Source organism: Choristoneura fumiferana, chromosome 17 (genome assembly GCF_025370935.1).
Source record: "Choristoneura fumiferana chromosome 17, NRCan_CFum_1, whole genome shotgun sequence".
Taxonomy (NCBI): domain Eukaryota; kingdom Metazoa; phylum Arthropoda; class Insecta; order Lepidoptera; family Tortricidae; genus Choristoneura; species Choristoneura fumiferana.
Genome location: NC_133488.1, coordinates 20,998,396 through 21,016,511, shown reverse-complemented (window position 1 = coordinate 21,016,511; position 18,116 = coordinate 20,998,396). Strand labels below are relative to the sequence as shown.

The window sequence follows — 18,116 nt, the reverse complement described above, 5'->3', positions numbered from 1 at the left end:
CTATGTAAAATTACAGCTTTGAAGCATTGATAGTCCCTGAGCAAAGCCGCGGACGGACAGACAGACTGACAGACAGACAGACATGGCGAAACTATAAGGGTTCCGTTTTTGCCATTTTGGCTACGGAACCCTAAAAACCGTATTCATGCGCAGTAGCTAGTTCATTTAGGCGAGAATAAAATTTATTTATTTTATTTTTTAATTAATTGGTAGGTACTACAGAAAAATCTGTTATTTTTCCATTGACTAGTATAAGCTTATTCCTGTCTATAAAAAAAAATCAGCCACTTTTAAAAATTTCATCCATCGCCCATCATTACATAAATTGGATTTAATTAAGTAAGTAAATAAAGTTTGACCTTGGTGCGCAAGCGCGTTTGTCGTTTTCCACATATATCTCGCGGCACTGTATAATTCTGTGTCGAGTTGACAAAAATGTCGTATCTATTATTGGTTCTAGAACTGTTTTAATTTGTACTCCAAAAGTCGCCAGATACCTAAACCATTTCTGTCGTCAAAACTTTTTTGCGGTCGCTAAGATTTAAGCAAAAGTCGTCACTTCTAGGGACTAAGTCACTAAACTGGCAACATTGATAGCCGCCGCGGGCCCGTCGCGGGTCCGACCCGCTCTCTGTGTGAATACAACGAACCGCGCGGCTCACGCGGCGGACACGACCCGACCCGCGCACGCTTCTGTGTGTGTTGCCCTTAAATGCACAATGTAGGTACTATTCTTTCCAGTATTTTGCAGTAAGCGTTGTAAAAGTTTTCGATAATGTAGATTAGGGACTTAGATAGGTCCCAATATGTATCAGTTCAAATACCATGTCCGGGGCTCCGGGCTGAATGCAGTCCTTCTTGAATTTGCATTGTATTGTGTAGGTTATTATCTTATCATCCGTTCCTGATTAACAAATATGATAAGCTGAAATAAGTAAAAGTCCTTTTGTTGGAAAAAGCGTTTTATTCGGTAAATTAATTTATAAATCTGAAATTTTAATTTTATCGTTTAAATTGTTATTATCATTTCTTGTTTTTATTTTATGGTTTTTACATTGACATTTAAATTGTTACTGAATTATTGCCTAATGTATTAATTTTTACATATTCTTGACATTTTGGCCATTATTCTTTTTTAATGAATTTCAATGTGTCAGTCTTATTTTAATTGTTTTCATTCACATGATGACATGCTTAGATTTTTTTTTTTTATAGTTATTACTAATCTTACCTTTGACGATTTCAATACAAATTATTTAACTGACATTTATGTAAATTATAATGTAATGATGTATTGAATGAATAAATAAACTAAACTAAACTAAGTTTAACCAGTTTGTTCAATATTGCCTGGCCGAAGTAACCGTTAACTATTCTGTAATGTGCACCAATGCACGCTAATTAATGGCGAGCATATATTTACACTCTGGCTGCTATGCATGTTAGCTATAAGGTACATAACTGCAGAGCTATAAGTAGTAACCGCAAGTTCTTCGTCCGTTTGGACATTATCTTAACGTTGTGTCGTCATATCTAACAATTTCTCGTGCTGTCCAATTTATCGTTAAATTTTAAATCAAGTTTCTTAATGCTCGTGAAAGTTGTATAGCCACTCGATAAATTAATCATCTTGGGCGTAACAGCAAACGTCAGGATTCTACTTTAGTTGCAGAATCGTTCGCTACATTATTGAAAAGAAGGACGTCGACGTGAATCAGCACCTAAATAAATAAAGAAGAATTTGGAAAGACTCCTGACGAACGGACTGATAAAATCGTGCGCAGTACAATAGGCATTAACATTTTGCTTTGACCAAGGGGACTTCGTTTTGTTTCTTAAGTATAGTTTTTTCACGACATAGAATAAAATGTTCTCTATGTCTAGCTGGACCGTGCATGTCGTTTTATGAGGAAAATAGTAACTTAGGCAACTTAACAAGCTGATTCGATGTTTGGGAGCTGCTTTACCTCCTCGAGCAGCAACTAAAGGGCAACGGACCGCAAACAAACATAAGAGGTTAAGTTTGTTTAACAGGAAAATATTGAACATGCACTGCACGGAATTGTGTATGTCTAGAAAAAGATGTTGTGTGTTGAATCTAGATATGTTCCGTTAAGGTAATAATCGTTCTGTTACTGACGTTTCCGTTCGTCAAATAACGATGTGAATAAATGATTGCATATTACACAATAAACAAAACTGTGTGAATATTTTTTTTATTTTGGTGGCCAACCGTTCCTCACTCCATGCCCAAGCAAGACTTACGATAAACCTACAAAACGGATCTTTGAAAGGTTGGTATGAATAATGTCAAGATTGTTACCGGTAATGAGGAAGGTACTGTGATTGCATCCATGCGCGCGGCGGCGCGGCCGCTGCACAGCGCGGGACGCCTCATTACGCAAAGCCGATGACAAGATAAACAAGCTCCGAGCAATTATCGGAGTCCCCGGTTGTTGTGACTGCGGTTGTTTGGATACGGAAGGTCAAGGGCGCTTCGGGGGTGCGGGCGCGGGCAGAGGGGCGATGGGCGGGGCCAGGCTAGAAATAGAGTCGGCAACACGGTTTGTCAACACACGCCTACGCTGCGGGGTGGGGTTTCTCGGAAGCACTCTGGGGCTCATATTTCATTATCCGGTGTGTTTTAGCGCAAACGGTAATTAGATAACTGCCGTGATGGAGCCCTTGACAGCCCCGGAGCCTGGAGCGCCCGGTGACAGCCGGGCTTCAGATACGGGAATACGATGTTACCTACTATGCCATTTTACAGAATTTGTACTTAGGTTTAACCGACGAAGATATATATGAGTGGAAAAAGACACTTAAAAACGTAGCCGGCGTACTAAAAGATAACACCTTTTCTTTAGGTTATAAATGTTTCTACATTAGAGCGTTGTTTAGCGCATTTGCAACTATGTTGCAGACATGTTAATAGCGCTGTGCCGGCGCAGTTCTATGCAACCGGTTTACCGCAACCTTTCGGAACCCCGACTTCTATATGCGACTATAATGCAACAAGCATTGTATAAATCAATACCGATTTTGTGGTAACCATTTATGAAGGAAGACACAACTGAAAGTGTTTAGTATCTTATACAATCTCGTGTTTTTTGTAAATATTTATGCCTCTTAAAATTTGCTAACTTGCCCCGCTCTACATTTCACATTTTCTAAGTATTACATTAAAAGTAAATTATTATGCAATCTACTATGACTAATTATGATTGGTTTTTTTGGACTCTTTTTTGTATTTTTTATTTCAACTCCAAATTAGTTACTTTTACGGGCATCCAGTGAAACCATATCGAAAATACAAACAAACATAGATGGCGCTAGTGCTGCTGCATAAGTAGCGTAGTAGAAATAAGCAACCTGAGATATGTATGCATAGGAAATTAATTCGTGTCTAGATTCCTGTCCAGCGGTGGTGTAGGAATTATAGCACGCAGCACGGATTGCTGAGGACCTGGGTTCGATTCCCAGCGCTGGTCTCTTTTTCTGGTTTTTCTGTGCATCCATGTCTCAGTTTGTATTTTCGCTACTATGACTAAGTCTCTGTGTGTCGACGACACCAATATTTTCCGGTTGACCTTACCTTATTGTAATCCTTCTTGGATTATGCAAAGCATGTCACTCTTGCGTAGCACCGACGCTGGCGCCGCTGTCATGTCCGTTCTCATTGTTCACGCCAGGATGGTTTGGTTAGCACGAGTAACCGCGACAAGCTTTGTCGCTGTGTCCCTTACCCCTTTGTAACATAGGTTAGAGTAAACATGAAATAACTTCTGCAGCCTGTCAGCCCTTAGAAGCGTCGCGCAATAAGTCGATAAAAGGCTGCCATCGCTGTCTCGTTGATTATCTGAAACAGACAAGATTTTACGTGCATTATCCTTTTACATATTGTATAACCTGCTCATGTATTGTGCCCATCTATCTTGGGTCTATATAGGTAGGTATATGACCTTATCTGATACTTCCTAAACCATTTTGTTTATTGTTTTGATCGCGGTGCCTTCTTACTCGGATACATTATTAAACATGCAAATCGTTACTACTTTAAAAAAATCTCGTATCTCAAATCAATACGTCAACTAATTTGACCCTTAAAACAATGTACATTAAGTTCACTCGGAAAGATCATTGACTTTGAGATACCAGCTTTTTTCAAAGTAGTGACGAAATATTAGTTTTGGTTTCTGCAAAAGAACATATTGTTAGAGTTGTTGGTACTAAGCCTAAGTAAAACGAAACTAATTGCGATATTTGTGGTTTACTTGTATCAAATGAAGTCAGTAATCATTTAAAAAAACGTACCTACTGCATCAAAAAACAAGGAAAAAACAATCGTTCTTAGCTGAAATCGGATATATGTTAAATACGTCAACTTTATTCAACTCCATTGTCTACGAGCTACTAGTTATTTATAATTTTCCGTTGCTAATTAAAACGCTTGTATGCCTTTCAGGCGCACTAATGTGATGTATATTGTAGGTAATATAGGGTGTCCTCGGTTGGTGAACTAGTTCAGCCACCCCCTCTACAGGATGCCCTGAAACCCGGCCCGGGGCGGCCGGGTGGCTGCGATGCAGGTCAGCTACTAAATACGAGAGTTACTGTCATCGTACTGTCTCTTATTCAAGCCAACTTCTATGATACGAGTTATACCTACCCCATGCATTGTTAAATAATTGGTTTCAAAGTACAATTAGTTATGTCGAAAATGCTTGATTAAATGTAGCCTTACGGTTTTGAACGCAAATAGTAAAATTAACGATGTTAGTCAATATTTGACGATATGTTTTGGTCTAAGATCGTAAACAATTATTTCGTGGAAAACCCGAGATAGCGAACGACGTTAAGCATAATATAAAATGATATACCTCAAACTGTAACTAGACGAAGATTTAAGTGTGAACCGATATCAAAACAATTTTTTTAATTTAGAATTAACTGTCGGCTGGAGGCTTTTGCCCAGCAGTGGGACACTATACAGGCTACTTAAAAGAATTAACTACCAGAGCGTAATTATTTTTGAAATATTTTCGAGCAGCAATGTATAATGCGTAAAATAATTTGATAAGAGAGAGAAGCGTTTTGTGACAGCTGTCACGTCAACAAGTGCGACGTTCTGAACAAAAACAAAGTAGTATCACGTATTGCGTGCTAATTAATTTTAAGTTTATGGAAAATAAGAAATCTAATCTTTTTACTAAAACATAATAAAATGTGATAATTAGCGCCTTCACTAACTACCCTTAAAGTTTGAGGTAGTATCAAAAATACAAGCTGTATAAATTATTGCTTTTCAAATGAAATGTTCTAGACTAGACGATAGTAAACCAGTTAATATATGTCTTTTTTTTTTCACTGTAAGGGTTAGTTCACACGAGACGTGACGCAGCATTTAATAATGAAAAAAATAGTTAATTGTGTAGTCATTGACGTTTTGTGAACGAAATATGCGACGTTCTCGATGCGAACTGAGGGCCTACTCCGAAATTCGAAAATCGAAATTCGTGTCGTACTGTCCCTCTGACTCTCGTATTAAATAGTATAAGTGTCAGAGGGCCCGGACCACACGAACTTCGATTTTCGAATTTCGTAGTAGCCCCACTGTCCCTAACTTCTGTGCGCTGTGCTCGTATTATCGTTTCACATCCAAAGTTGACTGACTTCATTAGCCACACTAAAGCATGTCGCGAAAGCTTCACTAATTAGAAAATAAGTAGTCACCGTTGCCATGGACGACATCATCATCATTATCACCATAACTTTTAGATTAACAACTGCCCTGCCAATAGGTAGGTAATCTAATTACAGAGTGCTTATCTCTATGAGACGACGACCTATAGCAGAAGCGCTTTTTACGGACTACCTAACTTGATATCTTAATTGGTCTTAAAGTAGGAAGGCTTTGGAGGACAAAGTTAATTACAAAGCAATTAGAAAGCTCCTTTATTATGAAAAGGCCTTTGTATAAACAACGTGTATACAAATAAACACAATTGAATTACTTTAAAGTTTTTCCATTTTTTTTTGTGTCATCTTAGACTAAAAGGCTAGCCGTATTTTGGGCCTATAAATTTGATGTGGATGTTTTTCAAGCTTAATATTTTGCTCTAGGTACCGTAGGGCAGAGGCCGAGTTTGGATGCTATGGCATCGCTTCTGTTGTTCCATCTCACATGGTCAGCTTTTCAACGTGTAGCGTGAATAGCCTTTGCTGTACCTGGTATAGTTCCCGAGTAAGTGATTTACCATTATTTAAAACGTTTTGTAATATCGAGAACAACAATAAGGCGTCAGAATGACTCTTAAGTGGAAATAGTCTTTGACGTTTTAAGCCGTTTGTCGTTGGTCAACTATACAATACCAATACAAACGAAGGTTCAAGTATGTCATGTTTATATTCTTTTCAGTTATATTAACCCTATCGTAGGCTGGCCGCGTACCTACACTCGTTTTCCGTATTCGCTTTATAGATTTACACTAATAGGTACTTCGTGGGAGTAATCGTTTCGACACGTGTGGGTAGCAGTACATTGCAGCTTTCTATCTGTATTTTTTTGGTTGCCTCGCAAACGCAACGCATTGTACCAACTTTATGTCCTGCTGGCATGCTGGCAGAGGCTCACGTGATGTACACTTCAGCGCTGTGTTTCAGCTGGAACCCATTCGCCTTTCACCCCAACGTTTTGGTCCTAACATTAACGCACTTTGGTGTGGATACTATATTTTTTTAATGTTACTTTTTATGATGATCAGTTAATGTGGCGTCTATCAATAAGCGAGCGTTATTATGATTATGTATATGACATTTGCGAAGTCTCGACCAGCAGCAGTCAGGTATTGTCGAGTCGATCGGCTTGGTGGTTGTTATGGCTTCTGCGGTTATAATAGACTATTTATATTTTACTTTACTCCAATATTATGCCGTGTCCGCTTGTGTCGTGGCGCCCATAAATATCGAAGCGATTTTTAATCAGGGCGATGAGTCTGCCTATCTAAGTTGGCAGTGGAAAAAAGCGACAAATTAAAAAAATAGGTACACTGACAACCCTGTGAATGAATGGAATAAAGAAATGTGATACTTGTAATACCCATTTTTTATATTAGAATAAATGGTCGAATTTGTAAATGTTTTCAAACATTGATTTTGATGCAGGACATTGAAAATTGTGCCAACTTTTACATTTTAATCGTAATTAGGGAGGTGACGTGAGTGTTGAGTTGGAATAAAATGACATTAGATGTATTTTTTCTTATATTGCAATAGGGAATAAATTAGTTTTATTTTGTTGCATTTCTTGTAATCACTCTTCCACTCTTGTGTCTCTGTTGCCAAAAGTCTTAAGACAACATAAACTTTAAACGACACTAATGGCGTTTACCGTCCCAGAGTCCGTCCGGTTCGCGCTCTCAGGAAGCTCTCAGAAGTTTAATTAGAGTTACGACCGCCGAAGCAACCTCAAAGCGACGGCACTCGACGGCAATCTAGTTCAAACAACGTTAAACTTGCTCCTTGCGAAACTAGAGGAACTGCAACAGACGTAAATAGACGTCGCGGATAGCTCGCACCGCTGCGCTCTGCTGATCCCATGCAACCGGTTACGTGCACGCCTAACTCTTAAAATAGCAACAACCCTCTTACAATAATTGTTATTGGTCGGAGGCTGTGCTTCCTGCCCCGGCGATGCCGCCCCGCCCTGCACCCTGCACCCTGACGTTGGCCAGTCGGCTTCGGAGCGCCGCGAGGACAGCCTGCTCCCACAGACGCGCCGGAGCCCGCGGCTCACCAAATGATTAACGACCCATGTTTGTTGGAAAGCTTTGAGGGATTCGTTGTGCAATAAATTCTTGTGTGCAGTCCTGTTCGTTATCTAATCGACGTTCGATATGAACTAGTATTGAAAATGATTCAGAACTTTTCTTGAACTTTGATTGACTTTGATCGAAAGTTTGCCGGTTTAATTGTGGTAAAGTTAGGTTAAGTAGCAATGTGTAGCAGCGCCATCGTTGTCTGAAGAGTGCCGGGTACCGCCTGCAGCATGCCGCTCACGCCGACCACGGTCACGGCGCCGGCAGTTGTCGCTAAAGGTAAACAGTCACCATCATTACTTCAGTATTTACAGCGAAAAGAGCGGACCAAAACAGATAAGGTATTTACTCTATCAACTCAGTAAATGTTTCGTAATTGGTATTTGCAAGCGTTACCTTAAAATAAAGGAGAAAAAGACAGAACTAAGTACGAGCATACCTATATGTGTATTATCTTTTAAACTTGTTATGATACACATTATGACGTGTTTGTAGACACAGTATGCGCGAGACTAAAACTTCATTCTATTTAATGGCATGGATAGAGCCCGACGAGTCAGGTCTACAAATGAAAAGGTGTTTTAAAAATAAATTTAAATAACATATTCTGCATTAATTAATATTATAAATATATTAGCAATTGTTCAAAATATCTTGCAAAATATATTTTGGTACAGGATACAGCGAGTTCTATCGGACACTTTTGTTAATTTATTGAAATAGATGTTTTGCGAGACACGCTCTCTCTAAAACGAATGGTAGCTATTTCATTTGAAACTTGAACATTTCTTGCTAAACAACACACACATTGAATCTACACCGTATACCGTACCGAGAATTATTTATTAACTTCAGGCTTCAGGCAGCCTAGAAAAGATACTATACCCAAATTTTCAATTCAATCCAGATTAGCTAGGTACTGCTTTACCCTGAGTGAGGTCCTATTATGTGAGGAAGTATCTTGAGTTATATTTGAAATGTCTTCAACCCAATGTCTTATTCGAAAAGATAGAAAGAAAGAAAATACATGTCTTCATAACACAAGACACAACAATATTATTAGATACAAATAGACAACACGAAGGTATACATGTGTCATTGCGGTGCGGTGATTTAAGACAAAAAAAGTGCAACCGGACGGAAGATACATTGATCAAGTTTGAATGCTTAGGGGCTGTTTCACCATCCATTGATTAGTGTTAACGGACGGTTAAATGTGATGCCGTCTCCGTCTATTCGAACAAAACAAATAAAAACAGCCCCTTAATATTGTATAATTTTCGCCGCATCATCAGATACAATCATCTTTCATAAAAAACAATAAATTTAAAAAATCAAAAACCCGCCAGTCTTAAAAAATACAAAAAGAAGAAAACTAGTCTAGTGGGTAGAACTCTGTTAAGTAGCAAGTAAAGTTCAACAGTCGGGACCCATTAGGTACTAAGAATTTTTGACCTGGTAACGATTTGAATGGGTCCCGACTGTTGAACTTTAAGTTAGCTACTTAACAGAGTTCTAGCCCACTAGACTTGTTTTCTTCTTTTAGGGTTTTTGATTTTTTAAATTTATTGTTTTATTTCACACTTTTGATATTTCTGTGAAAATGGCAGATTAAAACTATTACAACCCATATATATTTAGAATGGGCCAATTATTAGCTTTCATTTGATACCCTACTCGACAGATTTGAATAAGAAATATTTTTTGAAAACTCACAATTTAGCGTCAAAAATCCGCCATTTTGATGTTCCAAGAATTTCTTGTACCCAATGTCACTAGCGTCATCAGGAAGAATCCAATGACGTATCATTTATCAAAATCGGTTCAGCCGTTGAGTAGTTACGAGAGGACATAGGAATAGACACATATACGGGTCAAACACATAACCCTCCTTCTTCGCAGTCAGGTAATAAAGTAGAATCGAAAATCATCATCTCCAGCACCCTATTATTTATCTTAATTTTGTATTTAAATGTCTCTTTTACATAAGAAACAAGTCGACATTTGCGGTATTGTTGTTACGAGCTTTTATTTAGTTTCACCTGTCCCGTTGTCTGTCTGTCTGTAATCAAATCTTGCAAGTTAATTTGACCGACTTCCAGTAGTTGAATTGACCTGAAATTTGGTATACTTATGTAAATTGCGTGACAATGCAATAATCTGGTAGGGACATCCTGGTAGTCCAGCCAGGATCGTCTCCGCAGGACGGAACTCTTCAACGGTTAATAGCATCGACTTGAAATTTGGTATGCAAATGTGGTTTGGGTGACAATGCAAGTACAGTCAACAAAAAGTACAGTCAGCAATAAAAGTTTTTATGGTTAGGTTAGTTATTTTATTTTATAAATTGTTCTGAGGGGCGCCCGGTGCTCGCGAACCCGATTCTTATCACAGCCACCAGACACCGCGTGGGCGTATGTGGTATTTGAAAAACATTACCAAACCTCCACGTAACCTTTGATAAGGGCAAGTTTTCTGCAGAATTGTGGGCGTGTGAAATCTCGAAACTCTTCGAGCACCATAAGTATAATTCGTGTTTATTTCTATTAAATTCGAGAAATAATGTTACAGACGCCTTGTCAAAAAAGTTGGAGTAGATTTTGATGATATCATTATGCGTCAGAAAGGTCACCTCGGCTTGAGTCGCGTGAGCTAACGCAGGGAGGGTGGAATTTGGCAAAGGTGAAAGGGCGATAGGATATAGGTTAACCTTAGTCACGATGGTAATCGATATCCTACGGCGTTATTTGGTTGCTAAGATTAGTAGGGAAGATTACAATTTAAGTTGAAAACACGAGAGTTTTGGCTATTAATCGGCGACAGTGACCGCTAAATGAGTAAGCCGATCCGCATATATTTAGGACACATTGACGCACTCAGCACCGGTGTTGTGTCTGGGTGCGACATCTCGGGATTTCCCAGAGGGTAGTGGTGACTCACCGCCCGGCGCCTGCGCACGAACGGGTCCAACCCGGAAACTAAAATAACAGCTGATCGCCCAGGCTAACTAGATCAATCAATGACATCTGCTCTAGAACACAAATAGTCTGAGAGATCCTGGCCGAAAGTCGGAACTGCATCTCGATGCGATAAACATGTAAATATAATTAATATCTAACTCGTAATCATAAACTATTCCTAGCTTCACAAGTATTGGTTGTTTTTGATAAACAGAGATGATGCGAAATGCACCTTGACTCGAAGTTCAAGTTCATTGGTTACAGTGCGAACGCTCGCACGCGACTCCGCGCGATTACATAAGTCCTCGCCGATATCCAAAGAGATGTTTTGCAGCGATGCGACTGATGCCACAAATATCCGTGATTCGTTGACTATCTACTACCTATTTGTGTTGTGTAGTTTTAACGTTGCCGCTTCTGCCGCTCTTATAAACGTCATTCCTTACATTACATACAATACTTGTTCGTATTGTAAAGTTTCGTAATCTGCTTGAGGCACTTTACTGTGAGCAGAGGCCGAGGTACGTTGTGAATCAAGGTGATGTGCGTCGCCTTGCCTTAATTCACACCAAAACACTGTCAAATTTTAGCTTAGCCTGCGGTGACAAACCCCTTACCTTCCCTCATGGCCCGGCGTTACTCAGCTTGAGGCAGCGCTTCCACTTGTATTGTAGTGCCATGAGTCGAGGCAGCTTAAGCTAAGTTAAAGCTTGTCCCAGAAAAAAACGACACTTATAATGTAAAAGGAAATGCTACAAATATAGTAATTTTTTTGAACATGAAACTACCGTGAGACTCACTCATATTAAATGATATTGTAACGTGAGTTATCCGTTACAATATCATCTAATATGAGTATTTTTTTTTAATACTTATATTGTTTTATTTTAGGGTAAGTTTATAATATTTATAACTATACTAAATTTTGCACGCGTAAACTATTCGATCTGGTAGATACGATTGAAGTTCCGGGATTTTACAAAATTCCCGTAGGAAATCCCAAAATGTATATCGTAATCTTCATTGAGGTGTTGTGTTAAGAACAACTATCCCGTGGGAATATTGGAATAAAAGTAGCCTATGTGTTATTTCAGACATCCAGCTATCTACATACCAAATTTCATGACTCTAAGCCCATCGGTAATCTGGCGCGCGGCATTGAATGGGTAAAGAGCTTTACAGACTGCAATGCAGGATAATGAATAGATTTCTTTTTCCCTGAATGGCAACACTGGCATAGATAATAGATAGCTCGTTTTTACTCATTTTATCAAATTTTTATTTGAGTGAAAACTTCGAAGTGAAAATCATTTTGCATAATCCTTACTTCACATAATTTTAGTTTATTTTCACTGTAGTACCTAATAGTTGTTAGACAAACAGAAAATAGACAAAAACTTATTAGGCCAGTCAAGGGAACACCGAACACACGTGTAAGAAAAATCAGAAGCGAGTAATGTCGGACGAGAAATTAGGCGTGAGTAAAAAAAGTGGGAGAAGAGGTCTACAAGAAAAATTTCGATTGTAGAATAAATGCCCTTAGAAATAATTTGTGCGTGGTAAAATTGTGTATTGGGAAAATCTGCGAATGGAAAAATCATGTAAGGAATAAATACGGCTGGTGTAAATGAAGAATAGGAAAAAACGCTACTGTGAAAATAAGCTTCAGTAAAAAAGCATATTGGGAAAAAAAGCGTTTAGGAAAATCTGCGAACGGAAATTTTGCTACAAGGAAATTACGATTTTGGGGAAATGATCTAACCAGTCATTTTATTTTGATTAATTTACAAAATGTACACACCCAATATCATATTTTCTCAAGTTTTTCGCGATTCCCAAGGTCAAAGAATCGAATTGCTTTAAAATTCCAGAGAAATAATGCGTTGTTTGAGAGAAACGTGTCAAAATGGTGTTGTAGAGCGCCATCCTGCTCTATCTCGTGTTTTTCCCGTTCTGGCGGTTCACTTTTATATTATAGATACAGGCTAATTTTAAGATAAATTTATTCAATTTTTCAAAATTTTCTTTTAACACGTACCATTAGGTTTCGTACATCAGCATCGGTTATCAATTTCGAACCTTCATTCCACTTGCATTGGAAGTTATCAACCAAGGTGGCATTATTATTATATATTTTTCAATAGGACGCCACTCGGGGCAGTTTACAAGATTTTGGTGTTTTTGAACATATGTATTATTTGAATTATACCACTTTATTGCTTTTTTCGTGTAGTGCCATTGTTGCTAAGTCAGTCCAAACCAGGACTGGTTTATTATGCAGCTTTATGAATGGTAGCAATCGTTTCATAAGACATTCGGTAGATATATATCACCGTTTGTAGTTCCTTTAGCAAAATATGGTATGCCCCGTTTCTTTCTTTGCAAATTTACCCGCTTTCATCACCTTAAACTCTTCACTGAAGGTTTTTCTATCTGTCCTCAAATAATAGTGATATCCAGGCAATGATTTGATGTCGAGTTTGCCATCCATAACTACACAGTATCTTTTTTCGCCAATCTTGAGCAAAGTTTTCTAGATCTGGATTTTGCCTCAGGTCGTTTCGCATTTCTATTAGGCACTTTAGACTGTTAATAGTATATTTTTTATCCAGGGACTAAAATAAGCCAAAGTATACCCGAGGTGGTTAGCCACCCGAGCTTTAACGAGGGTGTCTATTTATCCGAGGGTTTATATTGACTTTTAGTCTCGAGGTGAAAACTGTATTTTTCACTTCGATTGCGAGAAAAATCAATTTATTTTAATCGTTTATGATTTACGCTATACAACAATTTCAAAGTTTTCGCGGTAAGTATTTTTTCCAACCAGACACAGATATAACAAAATCGCATCGGCGAAAAAGTCCATACACAAACTGGAATAAATAGAATGGCGCCACCTTCTATGCGGAAAAAGCATAGAACTAAGACCACGTAGACTAAGAACGTAACATTTTCGTCATGAAAATGGTCCACACCACACACAATCTTATATTATGCCAAAAACTAAGCAAGTACTGGCTGTTTGAGTTTATGTAAGTCACTCGAAGTAAATTAAAAAATTAATTACTTTTACTCCCTAGGGACTCAAGTACTCACTTTACTCCCGCCTCGTAAGGCTATATTGACCTACTTTTAGAGCATGAGAAGTGAAAAAGGTCTTTATAGATTTATTTTTCTTTACTCGTTGTACTGTGGATTTCGAGGATTGAACTTTTTAGATAAATCCCTCACGGAAAGGGCAAGCTTCTTTTTCAACGCTAGAATGATGCTTTTCTCTATAGTTTTGTTAGCAAACCCTGTCTTACGGGGTACTTCCAGGCTGCTGTCGAATACCGCCTGTATCCATCAACCGTTCTAACACCCTTCATACGATTCACAATGAAGTTTTTAACTCCAATGCCACTTTTTTCGCAGAAGCTCCTCGATATTTAACATATTTGTACAATATTTTTTCTCGTTACTTTTCCTGAATGGCGACGACATGTTACAAAATTATGAATGTGACATTTTTGATGAAATAATAAGCAGCAGCCTAAATTTTGACATAGATATCAAAAGTTTTTGGCTGAAAAATGGTACACAATCCCAGCAAACATAAGCGTCATTTTTTTCTGGGACAAGCTTTATATTAAATGGATAATACTCTTTTGATAAAACGACAGGTTCCATCGTTTAGCTTCGCTTCGGGAACCGTAATAAGATTTCGCAAGCCCCGCACCTTCATATACTTGGGAGCTACTATCATTTGGTCGCTGTCCCGTCCCTGGGAAAACACCTAGCAAGGGTTGCCGGAACGCAGCTGTTTGTTTGAATTGCCACGTTTTCGAGCCTATAAAGTGCCTTGCAAATTGCTCGGATTGCGCAAAAGAGGCCCTCGAAGTGAACCGGTTCTTGCCCGGCTGTAGACATATCGGCGGCGGGTCTATATTGGCTCCCATAACGTTAAACTTTCGATTTGGTTTATCCATACCGTTGTTTGTCATAATTGTTGCTCGTCATATTATCTTTGGTCATAATTCCAATAGTCATAATTTTCTTTCGCCCCCTTTCATTTCATTAGTCATAACTATTGAATTTCATACCGTTATTGGTTATAACATTTAATGTGGTACCGTGAGTGTATCAAAAGGTAGAAATTCAAAAGGAATATTATTATTTGACATAATTCTTATTAGTCAGAATCAGAACTATTGAATTTCATACCGTTATTGGTAATAACATTTAATGTGGTAATTGTATTGAAAGTTTGAAATTCAAAAGGAATATTATTATTTGACATAACGCATTTCTGTCAGCTGGTACTTTATGTAACGGGTCACAGTTCTAACTTTCTAATGTTTTAATGTATGACATGTATTATTGCTGAATTTTAAAATTATACCTTTAAAACATTAGAGAATATAATGGTATGAATAATAATAATAGTAAATATAAACATGTTAACTATAGCTATCTGTGGGATCCTGTAATTGGCTCTGTGTTGCTATTCCTACTACATATATTGTTTTTTAGCTGTTGGTTCTCCTTAAAGCATTAAATTGCACAATATTTTTGAAAATTTTTATACTGGTATCATTTTAAAAAGAAAACTATCCCCTAACGGCACGACTTACAGAGCATCTACCATTTTGAGCTCATTTTGTTTACAGTGGTAGTATCAAAGACTTATTTCACATTTCTAAAGTGGGTAGGGTATAATGATCTTACAAAGAAATTTGTGTCAGGGCGGGTTATAATAAATCGCGTCGATGAAGCTGTTCACATAATTTGTGATCGAACTTCACTTGGTAAGTTCGTTTGATCATCTAATTATTTTCACAGCTTCATTCTTTGCGATTTAACGTTAACATAGTGTAGGATGTTCAGAGACAGTTATGTGAAATAAGTATTACAAGAAGACTTTTATGACTAAAAGGAACAATAATATGGTAAGTAAAACATTATATACTGATAAATATTTATTATTGTTTTTATTATTTCGCAAACACAATAACAATTAATTTATTTAATTCTTTACAGATTTGTATCAGCAGAAAAATAGATCGACCAAAGTGATTACAATCAGAGATAATTTTCTTATTATAAAATTTGGCGAAAACACACGAAGCATCACTCCACCCTGCAGTTTACGTATTACGTCAAGACTGATTCCCAGCTTTTTTGCTGCAGATGTAGCCGCGTGACGCGTACTATGTGCAGTGAAAATTGATGTGTTTATACCACTACTATGCAGTGTTTGTTTTATCCAGTTACTTAAAGTCTGTGAAGAAACTTTTTATAGGGTTTTTGCGACTTATAAATAAAAAATCATTATCTGAACTGCGGAGTGTTCTAGTTTTAGTCATATAAACAATTAACCACCTTGCTGGGCAAATTTCCGGGCGTTCATTAAACAATGGAAGCCTAAGAATCGGCTGCAATGATTGAGGTCGAGAAGTTTTAATTAAGTCTGGTACCTTAATAACAATATCACAATCATTTAGAGTGTTAACATTACATAGTTTTATCAGAGAAAAAGTCTGAACCCGATGTGCCGTTACTAGGGCTAACAAGGTGATAGTCTTTTTTGAAAGAGTTTCTAAATTGAGATCTTCATTAGGCCATTTTGTGGCTAAGTAATCTAGCACAGTACTTGGATTCCAAGTCCAGTTATATTTAGGTGTTGTGGGTCTCAACTTAAAAACTCCCTTCATAAAGCGTTTTACCCTATAATCATCAAGTTTATTACCTAATACTAATGCCAAAGCAGATTTATGGCTATTAATAGTTCCGTATTTGGCCCCATTATCGAATAACTGGGTTAAAAAATGAATAACAACATGAAGTGAGCATTACAGTAATTGATATAAGCTTTTACACAGCTATCGTACTGTTTATACGTATTAACAGCTAATGACGATAACATAATATCAACAGATCTAGGAGATAAAAACTTACTTAATAAAGTTTGCCGGATAATTTCGCGGCTACTAGAGACAGAGTTCTGTGAAGGGAGTGTGTCGATCTGAAAGGAGATTTCAGCAAATTAGGGCATGGGTTAAAAGTTATAGTCTCAGAGACACAGACGTTTAAAAAGAGGGTACCACGGCTGTGTAGGCCAGTACGGGACTACTACGATACCCTCAGATTTATCGTTAATTATCTTTTGAATCATTATTAGAATTAATGAAAAAGGTGGAAAAGCGTAGAATTTTAGTTTTTCCCAAGACAAAGTAAAAGCATCAACATTCCATGCATCGGGATCACTTTTCCAAGTAACGAATACAGGACATTTGGCATTGCAGCGACTGGCGAATAAATCGACTTCAGGTGTACCGAATTCCCACTTTGTGTCAGAAAACTTTTTACGTGACAATTTATCGGCTTCATAATTCTCTTTAGTGTTAATGTATGACGCAAAAATTATGATTTTTCGTCTTTTGCACCATTGCCAAATGTCTCTTGTGATTGAATTCAAATGACGAAATTGAACGCTACCCATTCTGTTTATACAGGAAATGGCAGTTATATTGTCGATTCTTAACAGTATTTCACAGCAAGACATATCGTTTGCAAATACTTTAAGTGCTAAAAAAGCTGCTTTTAATTCCAATTCGTTAATGTGACAAAGCTTTTCATGTTCTTTCCAGTAACCATATGCTTTATTCCCGTTATTAAAAGCTCCCCAACCGGAATTTGATGCATCTGAGAAGATCTCGGTTTCAAATTGATTTAATCTAAAAGGGTTATAGCCCTTATCTATGTTTTTGATCCACCAATTTAGGTCATTTTTGATTTCGGCAGTAACCTTGATTGTTGAATCGTAACTAGGATCTTTAAGTAAGGATAGGTATTTATGACGTTCTAACAACTTAGTATATTGCCAAGCAAATTGTATGGTGGGACAGGCAGAAATCAAGAGACCAATCAATCTAGCAAACTCGCGTAATTTACATCTATTAATTTTTAAGAAAGAAGTAATTTTTTCTTTGATTTTTGTTCTCTTTTCATCTGGTAATTTTAGAAGCATATTTTTTGAATCAAATACAAATCCCAAAAATTTGCACTCAGTTTTTGGAAAAAAACAGCTTTTTTCAGTATTCACTATTAGGCCCAAATATTCTAAGATTTGCTTTGTAAAAACTATATTGGTTTCACATTCGCTTCGAGTTCTACCAATACAAAAAATATCATCGAGATAGATACATGAAATAAGATCGTGGGATCTTAAAAATTCCATAACCGGTTTTAACATCTTTGTAAATACGTAAGGCGCGGTACATAAACCAAACGGCAAGCAATTGAATTCATAAAGAATGTCATTGAATTGAAAACGTAAGAGTATTTCGATGTGGTTTAA

At 37.5% G+C, this 18,116-nt stretch overlaps 1 pseudogene; it reads right to left on the bottom strand.

The window, feature by feature from the left end:
* Positions 1-7,986: 7,986 nt before the first annotated feature.
* The window catches only part of LOC141437240 (protein brunelleschi-like), a 37,313-nt pseudogene continuing 27,183 nt past the window's right edge, over positions 7,987-18,116 (bottom strand).